Genomic DNA, 8,439 nt, shown 5'->3' on the forward strand with positions numbered 1-8,439 from the left:
TGGTCCAAACTACAGTATAGTAGTTTCTCATATACTCATAATATAGTAGTTTCTCATTTTCTCATATAAAGCACAGAATAGCCCCCTAACTTCACTCTCTGGATCATCTCATGTCACCCTCACTATGTACTCCATAGACCAGCAAGAGTGATTTTTCCAAAATATAAGGTTGGTCTTATCATCCACATGCTTAAAATAACTCTAAGAGCCAGATGAAGAACCAAATTCTTGATACAGCTTAGCTTTGTAAATCCCTCCCCACCTCCCTTGTCTTACTTTATAACTTGCTTTTAGCAAGGCTGGTTTATATGTAGTTTTCCAGGATGCACCTATACTCTTTTATGGCACAGACTGTTACCCTCTGACATTTCTCTTAACCTTAGTTTTTACCTGGTTATTTCCAGTGCTTCCCTGAATCATAACTTAATCAGATCATCTTCAGGGAGTGCTTCCCTATCCTCACTGACTAGGTCAATTTTCTTTATTGTAAACTTGGAGAATACTTAGTAACTCTTCTTTTTTAGTGTTCGTTACATCTAAAGTTTTGAATTTAAGTATTCAACTCTTGAATACTTTTAGTTTAGACTCTAAACTCTGTGAGAACAGGTTCTGTGTCTCTTCGTTCTCATCATGGAAGCCCCCATACTTAGTACACTGCCTGGCACTTAGTAGGAACTCAAGGAATATTCACTGGATGGCAAAAATGAATGAATTATGAGTATTATACTTAGAAGAATTGAAATTCCGATACTGAAAGGAATCTTATGACTGCTAATTTGACAGAAATTTAAATTAAAAACAATTATCAGCTCTAAAAGTGTGATACTGTATCACTAATTGATTTTTGTTAAGACTAAATCTGAAAGAATAGTATCACTTACATGTAACATGTTAGAAAAATGGTATGTGATAAAGACAAAGTGGAGGAACTTCTAAGAAAGGCAGTGAAATGATAAATGAGTTAGAGGAACTGACTCAAGTGGGAAAAATAATAATGATCAGCCCAGTATTGAATTTGAAGTAGCATTCTTCATAGACTAGACAGAACTTGTTTTCTATGTCACGATCTCCACTCTTACTATTTTAATTGTGATACATTTAATTAGACTGTTCTTTTCCAAAGAAAGTAAATAATTATATTTCAAAGGCATGGCTCAGAGATGGTTTAAAGAAATATGATAATAATCTATTTTTATTGAAAGCATGCAAACACCAGTTGAGGATAAAAAGTATTAGATAGAAGAATTAGTTCTAAGATTAATAGAGTGAAATTAAACTTGGGAAATTTTCAATCAAGCATAAAATTCCTATCCAAGATACTGTTTTTTCTAAAATGAGTGAATTCTCATAATATCCATTATGCAGCAATTTAAAGAAATAGCCATACTGGGGTGGTTTTGAAGATGGGGCATTATAAATAAAATAAAAATAAAGCAAATATTGGAAATGTAATGCAGTATAATATAATAATCTTTTCTTTCAAACATGAGTTTCCTATAATTTTCAAGCTTTTGGTCATTATAAATATTTATTATATTTTAAGTTAAGTTTGATTCCATCTTTTAAATTTTTTTACATTAGAAAATTAGAAGCATCTAATGGCAAAAATCAAATTTACTGTATTTTTAAGAACGAAAAAAATAAAGCTGTGTTCATTAAGAGAGATTTGTAATCTTCACTGCTAACACAAATGTCTCAATATTATTTTAAAATTTTATGTGGGGAATTTTATATTTATCAATATTTGAGTATTCTTGATATCTGCATTCACATATTCTTTTTCTCTCTGTTTGTCAGGTTCAGTTCAAAGTCTCATCCTTTTTTCCCATATGATGATAGAATAGAATCACTTTGAAACACATAGATGAACAAATATGCCATGAAGGGAAATTAACTTCCTTGACTTCTTCTTGGACACGAGACTATGTTTCCCAGAATTGTAGCTAAGTATGGTCATGTGACTAAGTTCACACGAGTAGAATATGAGAGAAAGGGAGATGTACAATTTCCACCTCACATTTTGAGAGAAAATCTAGAGCCTTTTCCCTGTTCCATAGGCAAGAATGATAGTGACTCAGATGGCCTTGGAAGGCCTCTGTGAACATGGCAGAATTGCCCTCCTGGACCCTAAACAGACTTATGGATCAGAGCTGTCCATAGACACTGAATACTTCTAAATGTTCTTTGCTTGAGGAATGACCTGGGTATTTTCACAGAGCAGCTAAGTGTTTTACCCTCATTAATACATATGTGAGTAACAAAAAACCAAAAAAGTTTGAAATTTTATTCATTGTGTATCAATTATAATCGAAACAAAACAAAAATATTCCAAAAACATAGTTGCATTTTGGGTTTGAGTTGAATAACAGGTTATGGAAAGATCATGAAAGTTCTGGGTGGTCTGTGGTTTTGCTGACATTTCCAAATGTCACACAGGTATGGTGTCTTCCCTTATTGCCTTTTGGAATTAAATACTTGAACAAGAAATAAAGATGTCACTTGAAATTTGAAGTCTCCACTTGAAGCTGGGCTCTTGGGATAAGTATCCGGAGATTGTCTAAGAGTGACACCAGATGGATTTTGTTGTAAGAACTCCCTAATCTTGTGTCAATATAAATTAATTCTCCTGCAACAGCACTGGGTTTAAGATCAGCAATAGAACACTTTTTGTGAGAGAATGTACTGAAAGAATGAGTTATAAGCCTGTGTCCCACTTACAGTTATTAAATTTTCTGATCTTAGTAACTTCATCAGAGGTTTACTGTTTCTATTTAGCTCTCATTTTACCTTGAAGGAGAGAGGTGTTAAATGTTCTTTTGTCTGTGTTGAATGGCTTCCTTGGTGCCATTTTGTGGTATTTGCAGCCCTCTTTGACATTATCTAATGGACTGACATTTTAAATATTTGCAGTGCTCAGTGGGTACTAATTCAGCAAAGGTGAACCACAAGCTTCTTTCACTGTGGCACAGCAAGTGATGTGTGTCTGTTTAATCACAGCAGCTGAAATGAAATCAAAAGGTACTATGTTGGTGAAGTACTAAAACTGCTGTCACAGCAGACACACCTGGCGGGGTCCTTAAAGGAAAAAGCTAAGTAGTGAAGAACGTACTTAAGCCACAAGCTTATCTGAACCCGTTAACCCAATTCAGCAGGAAAGTCTCTCCTAGCATGTAAAGTTTCTATATTTCTAATACATTCTTTATTGGTGCAGCTTAATCATTTGTGGGCCTCTCAGCAATTCTTGATTTTCTTTTGACCCTAAGTGGAAATTTTACATTCTTTGCTTTCTCAGAGGTGAGAATTCAAATATTCTCAAAAGATAAAAAATAGAAATCATTTGACATATTCACTACCATATATTTTGGGGACTTGAGCCAAAAAGAATTTTAGAGGGTATGAAATGGTACTACTAACTTTTTGGCTGTTGAGATTGTATACTTCATGTATTATTTACAGATTCTACAGTGACCAGTATTAAAACATCAGTGAATGGAATGACTTTAAAATTTTGTCCTAAACCTTTTTTTTTCCTCAACAAAGCATGGACTTTATGTATTATCCCCAGTATTTTAAAGTAGTCCATCAAATAACCATTTGTTAAAAAAAAAAAAAGCAAAAAAAAATAATAATAACCATTTGTATTTTTCGTTAACTTGAATATCTTCAGCCCTCAGGGTCCTGCAAGCAAGGAAGAGTTTACATTAAGATTTTTACCCAAATTCCCCTGACTTACGTCAATCCCACGTATACCTACAGAAACTCAGCATCGCTATCTTCCATCCTAGTCTTTCTGAAGGGGTTTAGGGTATCATATCAAACCTATCTATGCAAGTGTGTCAAATATATTAGTATGGAAAATACTAAAGGCCAGCTTCCTGTAGTTCAACTTGCTATGTGTTTAAACTACATTTAAGAGATAAATAGGACGTAAAACTGAAAAAGTTTGGTTAAATATAAGGTGGATAAGTCAATATATGTTATAATTTAGGTATATAAGGCTAATTAGTATGACAGTAGGGAGTCATTGAATAATTCGGAAGACAACTCAGTGATTTTTGTCCTGCAATTTGCTCCATTTACTTCTTGGCCTAATATATGACAATCTTGGTTGTCAGGCAAGTAACTCAACTTTCTTCTATATACCTTTTCTTTGCAGTTAAGAAAAACAATTATCATAATAGCAAAATAAAATAAAATAAAACCATGGAATATATGGGAAAGAAAAATAAATAATTGCTTTGGGATTATTTACAAATGTCCTTCCTCTCCAGTGTCCCAGAGGGCAACTGATTTCACCTCAGTTGAAATCCTCATCGTCATTTCCCCCCTAGGCTTTTAAAAGACAGCACTGAGGCTTTCATAATCAGATTCAAAGAGTGTGTGGTAAAGAACTGGGCCTGTGGAGTAGGAGGAGAAGGAGAAATATTGAGGGTAAAAGATTGTTACTATACTCAGGGGCTGAAATAAAATACTTAGCTGGGGCTTCCCTGGTGGCGCAGTGGTTGAGAGTCCGCCTGCCGATGCAGGGGACATGGGTTCGTGCCCCGGTCCAGGAGGATCCCACATGCCGCAGAGCAGCTGGGCCCGTGAGCCATGGCTGCTGAGCCTGCGCGTCCGGACCCTGTGCTCCGCAACAGGAGAGCCCACAGCGGTGACAGGCCCGTGTACCACCCCCCCAAAAAAAAATTTAGCTGCACAAGCTGTAATAAAAGAAATATTTATTGAGCATGAACTACAGGTGTGGTGCTGTTCTAGGCATGTGGATGAAAGAAAGAAGGATCCATACCCTTTTGAAGCTTTCATTCTAGCAGAAGGAGACTGATAATAGAGACAATAATAAGTAAACTATGTAGTTTGTTAGAAGATTAACATTTTCAGGATAAAAGAATAAGATGGGTGGAGAGCGAGGACAACATGGTTGGTAATGGGGGACTTAGTGCAAGTTTAAATATAGTGGTAAGAGTTGGCCTTATTGAGCAGGAGGGATTTGCAGGGCCTCGCTGACTAATATGGATTGGAGGAGGAGGTTTTTAAGAAAGAGGAGCTGAGAGTGTTTGTGAGCAGTACATGGAAAACAAAGGTGTAGGGGAAAGGAAGTTATGTTAAAAATATTTAATAGGTTGCTTCCATATCTTGACTATTATAAGTAGTGCTGCTGTGAACATTGGGCTGCATGTATCTTTTTGAATTAGTGTTTTCATTTTCCTCAGATATATACCCAGCAGTGGAATTGCAGGATCATATAGTAGTTCTATTTTGAGTTTTCTGAAGAATGTTCATACTGTGTTTCATAGTGGCTGCACCACTGTACCTTCCCACCAGCAGTGTACTCGGATTCCCTTTTCTCTGTATCCTCACCAACATCTGTTGTAGAGTTTTTGATGGTAGCCATTCTGACAGGTGTGAGGTGACACCTCATTGTGGTTTTACTTTGCATTTCTCTGATGATTAGTGATGTTGAACATATTTTTATGTACCTGTTGATACCTGTATATCTTCTTAGGAAGAATGTCTATTCAATTCTTCTGCCTATTTTTTAATTGTGTTTTTTGTTTTTTTGATATTGAGTTGTATGAGCTATTTATATATTTTGGGTTGTTGGTCCTTGTTGGTCATATCACTTGCAAATATTTTCTCTCAGTCCGTAGGATGTCTTTTCATTTTGTGAATAGTTTCCTTTGCTCTGCCAAAGCTTTTAGGTTTAATTAGGTCCCATTTGTTTATTTTCATTTTTGTTTCCTTTGCCTGAGGAGACAGATCCAAAAAAAATATTGCTATGATTTATGTCAAAGAATGTTCTGCCTATGTTTTCTTCTAGGAGTTTTATGGTTTTCATCTTATATTCAGACCTTTAATCCATTTTTAGTTTATTTGTGTATATAGTATAGGAAAATGTTCTAATATTATTCTTTTACATGTAGCTGCCCAGTTTCTCCAGCACCACTTATTGAAGAGACTGTGTTTTATCATTGTATATACTTGCCTCCTTTGTCATAGATGAATTGATCATAGCACCCTTAGTGTCCATCAGTGGATGAATGGATAAAAAAGATGTAATACATATATATATATACATACACACATACACACATATATACACACACATACACACACACACACACACAATGGAATATTACTCAGCCATAAGAAAGAATGAAATTCTGCCATTTGCAACAACATGGATGAACCTAGAGGGTATTATGTTCAGTGTTCTAATTTTTTTTTAATTTAAAAAAAAAATTTAACATAGTTGAGTACACAATTGTCTATTTCGTCGTTTTAATAATTTGTACATATTTTAATAATTCTTTTGTGTAGTTAATAATGAATTAAAACAACATAAAAAACACATTTGAGTAGAGAAGGCACATTCTAAAAGGACTAAATGTGGTAATAGAAGTCAAAATGGTAGTCACTACTGGCGTTGGATACGTTAACTCACCGGGAAAGGGGTAAAGAGCTTTCCAAGATGTTGGAAGTGATTTTATCTTAATCTGGTTGCTGGCACACACGCCTGTGAGTGTGGTATGTGTGTGTGTGTGTGTGTGTACACTTGTGTGTAAATATTGAGGAGCATCGTGTACCTTTCATCCAGGTACATGGAACATCTTGAACACTCTGGAGAGGGGGACACAAGGAAAGAGAAGTTAGGCCAATCATCACAACATTTATCCCTATTCATTTCCCTTTCATCTTCATTGGTTGTCATTGCCCTCTAAAGGGCCTTTACATGTACGGGTTCCTTAGAAAATCTCTTCATAATTAGCTGTTTCAGTATTTTCTTTATAACCTCTCTCCTAAATAAGACATCTCTACCGTGTTACAGACTTCTGTTTCCAACTGCTAAGCATGTTTCTTTGGATCCTCTACAGCATCTTCATAGTGATACTGACCAGCGTTCTTGGCCTTTCCCAATCAATAGAAATTGACTAGAAGTTAGACAAGAAATTCAGGCAAGGTTTTACTGGGGCCCATGCTGCAGCAGGGGGCATCAAGAACAAGTAACAGGTTCCCTTGCTCGTTCCCCAAAGAGGGGCGAGCTGGTTCCTTAAATGAGGTGAGGGTAGGGGTGTGTCCAGGGGTTGGGCCAGAGGGATGGCTTAGGTGTTCTGCCCACCGCTTTGTGGTGTTGAGTGAAGGGGGCATACACAGTACCCTGCCTGCTTTTGCTCCCAACACCCGACACCTGGTTTTTGCTCCTGGCTCTTCAGAAGTGGCAGGTTTTTTTTTTTTTTGGTCTTTTTGTATATTTTGGCCCAGAACTTGCCCCTACTGTGCATACATGCACTTACTTTTAGTCCTATATAGTTTCTTTGTATTTTGTTTCTCGAGGAGAGGTTTGTCCAGGTGCAAGCATTGCAGCACTGCAGCAAAGGGTCTCAGGTCCCAGCCTGTCTCAATAGCACTAAGACTCTAATAAAACACTTTGGGAACAGACAGATAAATTTTCTTACCTTCAAACCTGTACTTTCTAGAACTGTAAGGACGTATATGTTGACCATCCACATAGTTGAATACCTCTTCTATATTCCTACCTAGGGGTCACGCATGTTCCTTTGAGTACTTCAGAGAGGAGTAATTCTGCATCTTCTGAACCAGAACACCTTTAGATCTAAGGGTTAGAATATTCTTTATGTTAACACCAAAAACTGTAATCTTAGATTCCACATCATACCATTTATATATTCAAAGTACATGGCATATATTTGAGTTTAATACATTCATTTGGACAAATACTTACTAAGTGACTACTGTTTAAAAGAAATAGTTTGTTGAATGTTAATTTTATTTTTTATATAATTGAATTTATATTTTGCCTCTATATAACACAATATCTAACTAAAATAAATAGATAAAAATTAATCTAAAACAGATTGAAAAAATCTAAATGCTAACAAAAATATGAAGGCAACTTTGAGTTAAATAATAATTGCACCTAATATAATGAGTCATTCTTTGTTTGAGCAAAGACAAGGCCATTTGCTGCATAATGCAAAGCAAGTCTGTTATCCCTCAGGGAGGACACAGCACTTGATCTACTTTTTCCATGATATATTACCTTTCAGAAGCTTTTCTTTTACATAAGTAATCACTTGCAGGACAGTAAGAATATCTTATGAAGGAAGAGAAAGAGGAAAATAGGTGAAAGCACATGCTAGAAAAAACAGAAACCCTAAAAATTCAACCACTTAAGTTCCAGACTTGAAGAATTTATTAACAGTGACAAAAATTCGATAAAATGAAAGTCCTATGCAAGGAGTAGAAAAAGATTATAAGAAAAAAAATTCTTTCTTACTAGTTCTAAAATATTTCCTTGAGAAGACCATCACAGAGTATGTTGACCATGTTGCATTTTTCCTACTGCTATACTATTTTTCAGTTACAGAATACAATAACTCTTCAGTGAAAAAAACAAAAAGGATTGAGAAACAATTTTTT

This window comes from Tursiops truncatus, chromosome 12 (assembly GCF_011762595.2).
Source record: "Tursiops truncatus isolate mTurTru1 chromosome 12, mTurTru1.mat.Y, whole genome shotgun sequence".
Classification (NCBI taxonomy): domain Eukaryota; kingdom Metazoa; phylum Chordata; class Mammalia; order Artiodactyla; family Delphinidae; genus Tursiops; species Tursiops truncatus.